Here is a 12,295-nt window from a genome sequence, read left to right on the forward strand (position 1 = left end):
AGCAGATTTTGGCGATGGATATTGCGAAAATGTTGCTAGTCAGCATTTCGGCTAAGGAGAGATGACTTCATTACTCCTCGGCTTTAAATGCGCAGTTACATTTGCTCTAAAGTTAGTAATTGAAAAATAATTAGCATAATTTAGCTAATTAGCAAAGTTGATAATTTTCTTGCTGCTAATGACCGCCTATCCACGTAGCCTTTCTGCAAGAACGGCAGGCACTTAGACCAGAGAAATTAAAGGAAAACTGTTCCGCATAAAAAGGAACACTTGGTTACAGGGTGATCAAAACTAAGCTTTACAGATTCATTGAAATTAAATTAAAACATGTGTTTTAGACAATAAAGCCGTGTCACACCTTTGCGCTGATCCTCGTGGTCTTGCATGTGTAATGCATAGAAACTGAGATGAAAATTTGCTGGCCGGTATCTCGGAGCACGGACATAAGTTTCCGATACCAACATGCCCGCTTACTGCAGTTACTGTGAATTTCATTAATCGATTTTAGTTAATTAGGTGACCGACGGTTACAATTATCATATCACTTTGTGTCCCCCTTGGCCACGTAACTTATGTGCAGAGGTGGATTTCACGTACGTCGCAGCGCCCAATTTAAAGAAATATGTAAAGCTAAATTTTGATCACCCTTTATACGTTGTCGGCAACACTGTATATTGTGAGCCAGTCACGTAGTTGTCATGCTCGGTCTATCCATTCAGAAAGCAGCTCATTACCGTGTATCTTGCATGTATAAAGCACTTTCTCTTGTGAGCATCGTTCTTGCGTCGTCGACATAAAACGAAGTTACCATGCACTGCCGGGCCATCAGTATTTACTTCGTAATACGCAACCAAAATACATATTTTGTGGTGTCACTGTTTGGTGACACGATGAAACAGCAGAGCCATTTGCCTTATGCATGGATGCTACACCTAGTTCTCCTGGTCCTGACCGGTCACTGGTTTTTCTGAGTGCTTGTTGACCCCGTGGTAGTTCAGCGGCAGGCAGCTGTTTGGCTTGCGTTCCCTCGGCGAAACCAGGTTATTGTTAGAACGGCGCGCTTGGAAAAGAGAGAATGAATAACGAGGAAGTCATTGACTCCACCATCATGACTCGGCCTTTGTTTACGTCTTATCTTTCAACCCGCCCTGATTTTTCATCCCTCGCGATGCCCGAAAGTGGGGCGTCGACTGTTCCAGCACGCCATAGCGACGGCGATTACGATGTTCCCGAATTGTTGCCGCGTTGCGTCAGCTAGGGGGCGATGGTGAGGTAGGCGCGTGACGTCACCTGGCGCTTCGACGTCGTCTGCTCGTTCCCCCACGCTCTCCCGCCCGCACGTACGCTTGCACGGTGATGTCGGCCCGGGTTTTCTCTTCCAACTACGCTAGCGTCTCTGCTGCCGCGCTTATTTTCGGGAGTGGGCCGAGTTTGTGCGCGCCCGCTGCTGGTATAGCGGTGCAAAGCAGTTCAGCGGAACGTCTATTTCTAGCGCGGGGCGCTCCTTCGCCCGTGTTTTTCGCCACGCTGTGAAGCGTGCCGTGCCAGCGCGTTAGGCCTATGCACGTCGTCTGCCGCCGTATCGTCTGCAACACAGCGCCTGGTTGTGTTGCGGGAGAGCGCCGTCGCGAGGAGCCGCCATGTCGAGTTTTTCTTAATTTTGTTCCGGGTATTTTTTTCTTTCTCACTTAGCCGTTCTTATCTCGTTAATCTTATTTCCCCTCTCACTCTGACGACGCCTCGGCATTGGACGCCACTCGCGCTTGGTCATGTTTCATTTGTTACTTTGCATCGAGCGGCGTCACCCACCTATAGCATCGCCTGCTGTTTAAAAACACAGGGTGAGTGGGTGAGCGAGAAGGGGAGGTCACGGGAGGGGGAGTTGACCTAGAAGACAGTCTCAACCGGCCTAACATTGAGCTCCTTTTCTGAGGTCGCGCACCGTGGCCTGTCACTGCGCACCTTCGCCACTGTTTTATCGCCATGCGCACGTCGCTCGTTGTACCATTAGGCGGCATCAAGTTCAGATAGAGAACAAAACGATATAAGAACTCTATTCGGCGTATGACTTTTCTTAAACTAGAATAAACCGATGCGCGAGACGAGTAACTCCTGCTGCGAAGGATGACCTCCATTGACTATATGCGGTCTCGGCGTGCTTATCTGAAGGGCGCCAGGCTGTCTGTTATCTCTGAAACCGCGCGATGAAGGTGTTGCCTCGAAGCGTATCTTCGCTGCGCATTCTTGTTCGCCAACTGCGACATCTGCGCGCTTACAAGAAAACATACACCCATGCCAACAATACCTCATCTCGTTTCATCTCTTGGTTTTTGTGTCGATCGACGAAGAATAAGTTTGACTTCGCAAAAGAAAAGGCTCAAGAGCTCTTTTAAAACTCGTTCTGCTGAGCGGGAAGTTGTACATTGTCAGCGCGGTGCTCTGCGGTTTACGTGCTTTGTGTACGTTATGCCGGATCATCTGGCAAGGGGTGGACATCGAGGCCTGGATGTCGCCGAGGACGCTTCACCCCTTTGCGCAGTCTTTCTTTCCTTTATTTGTCTTTAATCTTTTACAGTCCGTCCAGAGCGGCCGCGTGGGTCACGTACAAACACCGCAACCGGGTTTTACTGTTCGCTCAAGCGACTCCGTTTTTGAACTTCGTATTCCTTGTCGTCTGGTATACGGCTTCTGCACACGATCGTGTCCTCCGACTAGCGCAGTATACTCAGCTTGTTGAACGTCTCCCTTATTTCCTTCGCGAGTATGAGCCATTGTACAGTATGCCAAGATAATGTATCGTTTTTAAAAGCGTACTGCTTGCGACGCAAATTTCAGTCCAGACGTTTCAGAAACCCGGTACATGAGAATTGCATGGTTCCATATATTAATGGTCCATAATTTGAAAACTGTACGACGGTCGCGTCACCTGTTGGTAGGTGAAATGATGAAACGAAAGAAATTTGACCAAACAGATTTTTTATTTTTTCATAGCATGTCGTACTCTTTATTTGTTTGAATAAACGATATGGTCACAGGAAACAGCCGGAGCGAAGTTTGGTAACTGATAACGAAATTATTAGCAGGATAATTGCAGTGTCCTTCAAAGAAGAAACTGAATTGCACCAACAGAGAAGGGGCGCCGTAGAAAAACATACTAACGTTAGTATGTTTCTTTATGGGGACGCAACCAGCAGTGTTCTTTGGCGCCAGCAGCCAGGCGCCGTTAGATTGAAAGAGACCTGGCGTTCATTGTCACACTTCCATTTTTTTTTTTCTGTTTATTTTTTGTGCTTGTTTGCTTGAATGAGAGGCTGCCGGTATTTATTAACAAGACCTGTTCAGGAAGCAACCAGGGGGACCTCACGTGTACCAAATTAAAGCTTGTTGTTCAGCACTTGTGGTTTCGATTCGTCTGCTGGCGTTTGCTGCGTGCAGACGATTCCGATGGCTCTCTCCGAAGCAGACGAACTCGGTTGCCGATGCCGGCGTTTTTTACCGGTTTTCCTTCACGCGGTTCAGAAAAGAAAAAAAAAATGCAACGCGAACCCTCACTGGCCCAACGAGCTCTGAACCGTGAAACGACCTCCATATAAAGGTAAGTGTACATTTACGTTCTGCGTCCGCGCTGCTCGTTTAAGGAACGAGGAACCGAAGGTAGCTGGCGCCGCGTAGCGTGCTATCGAGATTGGCCCGCGCTCATCCTGAAGCCAATGGCCTCGTTTTGTGAGATTTGTTAATTTATTTTCCTCTGCGGTTCGGCACGGAAAGGTGCAGCTTCCAGTGGGCCGCGACAGTAACTTTATTTCTATCCACTGGCTCGTGCCGTGGCTAACACCCTTACCAGCACCTTTGAGGGTGCAAGCAAATTTAACTGTGTAAGTACTGCGTGTTTAGTGTAACTCACACTGTGACGTCGGCGAATTCATGCGGGTACGGAAACGAGCTCGGGACATGCGAGTTTAACTCAAATGCTGAAATAATTTCCTCGTCGGCCGCAATGCGACGAGCAGGTTCCCTGTTGGCCACGACTAAACTGCACCTATATGTAGTTACGTATTACGCATTTCTGGTTCGACCGCTTCCTCGCGTGAGTTAATAATAAGCGGCAAGCGCTCGGATCACGTGGAAAATTAAACGGGCAAAGCGAGTAGTCAGTGCTGTTTAACCCACGCGTGATTACCATATCCAAGGTGTCTTAATATATATGACAGCACCACACCACCTTTGTGTGAAATCGACGCGTTGGGATCGAATGGAGCGGAATGGGGCGAATCACTGACGTCGATTGGCTGCTTTGCAGGGCTGCTCCGATCCGGTGGTCGCTGGTTTGATTGCCGTTCGCTGCCGCAATTTCTGTGGTGGTCGGAAGCAACTGCGACACGCGTTTGGAAATTTAGAGCGCGCGTATCGCGGAAGCGGGCATGCGTCATCGCACGAGCGGTGCGCTGCGTGGCCGGTGTTTCATCATCCGAGACAAATTATGTTGGGACGTAAAGTATAAGATCACCTGGTGGTGTGCAACAAAGAAAAAGAGTTAAGAAAGAAAAAAGCGACAGGTACGTCGTGCTGAAAAATAAAAGCGAAAGCAAAATTATGCTGTTTATGATTTTTTTTTTTACATTTCTTCTTTTTCTTTCTGTGTGAGTGCGTGAAAATAAATTTCAAGGAATGAAAGTGCCTCCAAACGGTGATTTACCGTGAATTGCCAACGTTACAGCGCCACAGACATTACAGACCGCGTGTGTAACGACCATCTTGTCTCTGACGAAACGATGTGAACGCTTCATTGTTGAAACTCCTTTCTTTGGCGCACATAACCGTATATGCGGAGAAGCGAACCGCCGCCCTTAACGATAAACTCCGGCACCATCAAAGTAAACAATGGCACAACGCAAGCGATGAAGCAGGCGCTGATATAAGGTCTTCGTGGTAGGGCCGTATAACTTTAAGATAAAAAGGAAGAACGCCGCGCCAGCGAGAATAATAATAAGAAAAAAAAAAAAAAAAAAACCTAGACTGGCCGGCAGACTACAAAGGGGAGCGTGTGTATGTGTGTTCTGCAGCGCGCAGGAATCGTAAAAGACCGCCTCTACTCCGTCTCGTTAAATGCGTGCAGTACTGCTCAAGCTGGAGCCGACCCCAGCACATCGGGTTAAGAGAGTGTCTGCTTACCCGCTACAGGTGCCGTCTGCTTACCCGCTACAGGTATCGTCTGCTTACCCGCTACAGATATCGTCTGCTTATCCGTTACAGGTATCGTCTGCTTACCATCTACAGATATCGTCTGCTTACCCGCTACAGATGTCGTCTGCTTACCTGTTACAGTTATCGTCTGCTTACCCGCTACAGGTATCGTCTGCTTGCCATCTACAGATATCGTCTGCTTACCCGCTAGAGGTGTCGTCTGCTTACCTGTTACAGTTATCGTCTGCTTACCCGCTACAGGTATCGTCTGCTTGCCCGCTGCAGGTATCGTCTGCTTGTCCGCTGCAGGTAAGCAGACGACTTTGCACGAAAGATGCGTAGCGTGTCGTCAAGGTGCTTCTTTAATTGAGATTGCGAAAGTCTTTCCTTGGCAAGGAGCTTGACAATCGCACCAGCACGTGTAAGCGATGATAACAATGAGTCTCTTATTAAAAGGCCATCGGTCCTCAAGGCGAGAAGACTTCGTCGGGCGAAGCTAATTTAATGCGTCCGCGTCGTCTGCTCTCCAGACGACCGTGTCGAAGAAAAACTTGGAAGGAGCGAGGGAGCTGTAATGTCGAAAATTTCCTAGGCCTGCCGAAATGTTCTGTTGAAACAGACGTGCACGCGCTCTGTGCTGAAAGACACGAATGCGCGGTTTTAAAGCGCTGGTGAAACTATTCTTTGGGTTGCGTACTTTACAGTGCACGCTTACTGCACGCTTTTAACGCGACGGGTCGACGAGGAGATCTTCCGCGACCCCCTTTTCGTCGAAACGAGGTCATCGGGTCTCTCTTCTCAATCGTCCGCGCGGTGCGGTTTGTCTCCCCTCGAAGTCTGCTGCGCAAACGCGTTGCGTCTTTGGTCCTATCTGCGACGCTATAAAACGGCGATTTTTTTTTTTTTTTTTAATATATATCGCACGCGCCGTGAAGTGGTACCACGCCAGTGTGCAGTATGCACATCACGGAGGTCGCGAGGTCGCGGTTGACTCATAGTGCGTCCGCGGCAACCCGCCGACACAGTCAAGCGACGCTATCAAAGACGGACGAGGGTGGGAAAAAAGAAGAAGAAGAAAGGCACAAAGCGAAGCCGTTGCGTTGCACTCAGTCTCAGGGCACCAGCGCCAGCCTGGAACTGTTCTGAAAATGCTCAACGTCACAACTTTTTTTTTTTTTTTTTTTCCCTTCGTGAAGCATTGGGTATTCTTGTGATAAGAATTTGTACAAGGTGTTTGACCCTCCTTGAAAGGGCGTGCCGTTACCTTTTATTTGCCGGCCAGTGCTTCGGCTTCGTCACAAACGTTCTGCTTCTTACCTTTGCGTTATGCTCTCCCGACTGGTCTTGTTATTTTCAGTCGTTATTTAATAGCTTGAAGTTTTCAATAAAGTTTATTCCTCATCCTCCTCCTGGAGCACCTTTTATCGACAAGTAATCAACCTATATATCCAGTTACGCAAATATTAAATAGAGGAAACCATTTGAGGGAGCAATGTGCTGGCATTGGCAGAGGTAGTTCCGGTTGGCTACCCTGCACGGAGGGGAAGGATCGGGGGATAAAAAGTAAAAGAGAGTGGAAGGGGGAGAAAGAGAGACGAGCACAAACAAACCACGTACACATAGAAAGGTAATGAGCGGCGTTCTTAATGTCTATTGTGAAGGCCCGTAGACCGCAGGAAACGTGAGTTAGGCCTTCAGCGCCGATGTTCTTTGGGAGCTCTGACCTAAAGCTTTTTGTTCTGATACTGGTTGATTGTCCAATTGGTCCAGCACTCTGCACATCACTTGCCTCTCGGCACTATTGGTAACAGGACAATGGTCCGTGTCGAATAGGCGCACGGAGTGTTTTTCGTCCGCTGAGCGTCTGACAATTTTCGTCGTCTAACGCGTGTCGTAACATCGATTGCGCCTCAAGGCCTTTGTCAAAACTTCCGAAGATTCTTGTGAGTGGCATCGGTCGCCGCGTCTTATGCCTGGCGCTCCGAACTTCGGAAGTACCGAGTTCTAATCTACAGCGGCCTAGGCAAGAGCGGCCAGACATATCCTCCGAGATTTGCGCGCGCCCGGCGCGCGCAAATCTCTGAGGCCATGGGCCAGACAACGTGTTCATCCACGCTTCGAAACCTTTCGACAAAGACTCTACACGTAGATCTGCTGTTTCGCTTGTTTCAACTCCGAAAACCATGTACCGTATACGATACCGCCGTGCTATCCGTCGAGCCGCATCCAACGAGTTTCAGGCAGTCTTCGACAGCTTCCCACCGTCCAAAGCGTTTTATCTTTCCGACACCCCGCACGTTCTATCGGACACCACAGCGTGCCGACTCACATAGACACTTAACGGGAACGCGACGTGCTCTTCTTACCCTGTAGTTGTTTGTTCTTGTTTATTTATCGTTTGCATGCGTTCGAATGCTTTCTTTCCACCTCGCCACTGAATATTTGAGGGGCTAAACTGCCACTGAGCGAAGGTGTGCTTAGCATTGCCGATTGTTGAAATGTCAAGGAGAGACAAAGAAGGGCGTACAGTTTATCTGTATACTTGGCCAAAAGTCGTGTCTCTTTTTCCACCCTTCTCAGTGTATTTTGGGCGGTACGTTACTCGTTCAATATATTTGACGATGACAGGCTTTGTGCGAGCTCTTTTTTCCGCCTGAACAGAGTGCTCTTGCGAAGTTGAGGAGCCAACCCGGCCTATAAGTTTCAAATAGCGGATAAATTGTAAGTATGTTATCGCGTATGTGGGAAATTGGAGGAATCCTCCTGGGTGCACGAATGGCACCTGCATTAAACACTTAAATGCGGAAAACTGTAAATGCTGCAAGCGCAGCAGCCAGCCGACTCGCCAGCGCGAATATCTCTCTCTCTCTCTCTCTCCCGTATAGGTATGGGATTCTCTCTCTGCTTCGAGTCACACACATTTCATGATGGAAACGAAATGCTATTTAGCTGTTCCTCTTAAGTTATGTTTAGTATACTGAGAGCCATTTTGAGAGTCAGTTACATTCAGTAACTGAGAGTTGCATTTAGTAAGCCTAATAAGACACGTACGCGTGCAATTCAGTATACTGACGACCATGAGGATAATCCGCACTGCACATTTTTTAAAGTCTTATATTAAGCATGTTGTACGACCGGCAACGGCGGGGCCGACGATTCCGGACACACCCAAGCCAGTCAGAAGCCCTTAACAACTTCCGTCAGCGCCTGGCCTCAATACGACGCCCTGCACTTCTCTCTGCAGACCGCACTAAACCGGCTGGACCCCCGTAACATTTTCTTGGACCGTGGCCACATCCGTTGCTGGCGTAGAAAGCGGCTCGTTTTTTTTTGTAACATCCTTTCGCGTGCACACAGTCCTCACTCTCTCCCTCTCTATGCTAAACGGTCACCTTAGTGAACTTCGCGCTGTCGTCGCGAGCAAACAAACACTCCGCATTGGGGCAATGCCGTCGTCAACCGATGCTGTGCGCGCGCAAGATGTGGTCGAGTCGCAAATACTCGAAAAGGAGCTGCTGCCCCTCGCGCATATACTGGTTCGCGCCGCCTTTATCCCGCTATCAGCTTGCTTTTTTCTCGCGGCCCTGCCTCGGCGGCGTGGTGTTAGTGTAGTGCGCGCATAAGTACCCCTCGTATCTGCGGCAACGGCACTGCAGGAATGCAGTCTTCGAGCCTCCCTCCTCCCAAGGACGACCGCTACATACGCGTCTTGTCACTCCTGCGTGTAATATATAGGTGTATACACACACTGTGTGCTGCCAGTCTTGCGAAATGAACGTCGTTTTGCCCCCGGGGTATACGTGGCTGCCTTTGCTTCATATAGGCGACGTGTGTTTGAGAAAAGAACTTCGCTAATCGCCGAAGAAGTTGGCGATGAGGCGAAATGCTCGCTCGCTCGTTGGCGCGGGTTCGCAAATCGCTCGCAATTTGCGCACGGCGCGCTCAGTGCGTCTTGCGTACCATATCGTGTCGTTGACGATATTGCGTGTACCCAAAAAGGCCATGTTATTGGCGGGAAACGATCGATTCTTACAGAAAAAAAGGGCTCTGAGTATAGATTTGACCCTGTGTATTGATTGATTGATTGATTCATTCATTCATTCATTCATTCATTCATTCATTCATTCATTCATTCATTCATTTTGTAAGGATACCTGCCACATGTAATGTGATTCCATAGAGTAATCATTAATGTCCGCCTTTCTGCTATAGTCTTGAGAAAATAAGCACGATAATTTATGCTATCGTGCGAGACTTTCTTCCGCGTAAACGATCACGTGTCCGCGATTTCACATGCTTTCTCAAACTGCACGCGGACTCAGACGAATAGTCGGACTCAGATCGTCTTACTCAGACTCTATTCGTCGGACTCAGACGAATAGAAGCGACAGATCTGCGATCTGTCGACCATCGCCGAACAAGTTTTATAGATGGCCTCGCTTATGCTCGAGGTGTTCTGTACGCCAGGTGAGGAAATTGATTAAAGAAAACATTTTACGTACGCGATCTGCTGCATCGATTTTTTTTTTTTTTTTAGTACCTACCGCGGACTCAATGTCCGGGCTGACTGGGTGGGCATCATTTTGGAAGAGGTAATACGAAGCAAGTGAATAAACAATGAACAGTACTTTTAGGAAAAATGTTCTCGGTTAAGTCATCACTGTCGTGTATTGTACGTAAGCAAAAAAAAAATGTGTCTGTTCAATCATTATTTATTTATTTATTTATTTATTTATTTATTTATTTGCTTGGTTAATGTGGTGACATGTGTACTACACACGTGATTTAACATGATACACGTCGCGCATTTAATGTCGCTTTTGAGACTCGTACATCATCACACGGCTCACAACGCCGTTCTACGCCAGTGTAACACAAAGCGTTCATCATCGTATTGTCATAGTAACGACTGGGGTCGTAACAAATATATAATCATTCGATCGAAAAAGAAAGGGGGGGGGGGGGGGGGAGGCAACAGCTGAGGCCCGTTAGACCTGTCGCTCCGGAAATTGACGTGGTCGTTGCGCCATCAAGATATCGATAGATTGCGAACCCTAGGAGGATCAATTCCTCGCCAAACAAGCTTTGCGCTGCATCACATAGGCGGCGTCCCTGCTGAGCAGACGACAAACAAACGCCTGCGTCGTCTGTTTCGGTTTTCACCTCGCTGTTCTACTCTGCATGTCTGCATATCGGGGGCTTTACAGTTAACAATGTATACCAGCTAGGTCGGCTCGGTGCGATGCACCTAAACCAACCAATCTGACTGAATGAATTCGGACCGAATTAAACGACGTTATGCCCTCGCGTCGGCGTTTATCTGCACTCGCGGAAAGAAGTATCTGCCCGCCTTGCACCTTAACTAATATTCGTATGTTCCGCACAGTTCCACACAAGGGGAAAAAAAAAACTGAACAAATTGTTAATCTGTATTTCTCGTCATGGAGAGTACACTTGTACAAAAAACAATCAAAAATGTTTAGTTAAAATTTACTCAATATATTAATTAATTAGTAATTGGTTTCCTGAACTATGCACAAATGAAATCGCGCTGCAGCGCGTCAGAAACGCGACTTTGGGCTATGCGCGTTTTGTTGCCCGTGGTTAAATCAGAACTTTCAATTATCAAACTCAGCGTGCACGCACTGTTTAAACTCAGCGTGCACGCACTGTTTATCTGTAGCAGATAGCGCAATTATAATCCTTGATCTAAACTACTCGATGAGGTGGCCATTACTTCCACGAGAAATCGAAACGCCTAATTGAATAATTAACATAATTACGCAAATTAACTTTTTAATTATTTATTTTACGACACATCTTTCAATCTACGAATTATAGTCGACGAAATGCATTGGCGTTCCAGTTAACTTTGTGCTTCAATGCGTAAAACAGCGTTTTCCTCAAAAACGTTTACTGGTACGCCCATGCATTTTGTCGGACACGTTGAAAATTAATATCTCGAAACTGGCTCAGTCCTGAGAAATCGTTCCAAGTGGATGCGCCTTGCGAACTCAGCGGCTCTAATTCGTAGATTGAAAGATGTGTCGTAAAATAATTAATGAAAAAGTTAATTAGCGTAATTGTGTTGATTATTCAATTAGGCGTTTTGATTTCTCGTGTATGTAATGGCGGCCTCATCGAGTAGTTTAGATCAAGGATTATAATTGTGCTATCTGCCACAGGCAATTTTTAAACAGTTGGTGCAGCTAAAATGAAACACCCTGTATAGAAACCCCCCATGTTCCCACCTGGGGGCATGCAAGCCCCATATGATTGTGAAACGCCTGGGTATTCCATATAAACTCGTACGTTCCCATATACCGTATGGCACATCGCCCCACATGATATAAGTGAACGTACGGGTTTGTATACGGGTTAGCAGGCTGACTGGGCTATATAGTTTCAAGTTGGAAGTCACCGCCCGGCCTCGATCGTTTCACGATTTGATATGGCATCCCCCGTACGTTCAGATGGGATTATTGGATACGGGTACTTAGGGGGCATTTTCGATAGGGTTTACCTGGCACGATTGCCTGTTTTCGTCGTCCGGTCGTAATCGCCGCTCGGAGCATTTATTGCACGAAGCCTCCCGACCGATGTGTACTCGCTATATAGCGCTGTCCAATTCAAGGTCAGTGCGTGCCGCGCAGGCCTCGGGCGAGTCGCCCTGAAACACGATCGTCGAAAGCGGATCTTGTGCAACCCTTTCGCCTGCCGGGGTGTTCCTTAATTATGCCACCCAGAGGGGCCGGCGTATTACATGGAGAGCATCACTCGCTGTTTATATGTGTCTATATATACACGCCACGTGCACGGCGGACCTGAAAACCAGCTGTGATGTGGCAACAATACCGCGTGCTTTTTTTTTTTTTTTTTTTTTTTTAGGGGGGGGGGGGGGACATTTTTGTCAGGCAAGCGACATGTGCGCTTTGAATGTGGCAACATATAGCGGCGCGATTACGCGAGAAAGTAGCTCGTGGTTTCGAAAGACGGACGAACACCGGGACTTAAACACCGAGGCGTGGTTCTGCTTACAGCGTCGTATAATAATGAACATTCTGCGGATTTCGAACGCTCAGTGCTTTGCGCGTACATCTATTCCTACATT

The sequence above is a fragment of the Dermacentor silvarum genome, chromosome 7, assembly GCF_013339745.2.
Source record: "Dermacentor silvarum isolate Dsil-2018 chromosome 7, BIME_Dsil_1.4, whole genome shotgun sequence".
Taxonomy (NCBI): Eukaryota; Metazoa; Arthropoda; class Arachnida; order Ixodida; family Ixodidae; genus Dermacentor; species Dermacentor silvarum.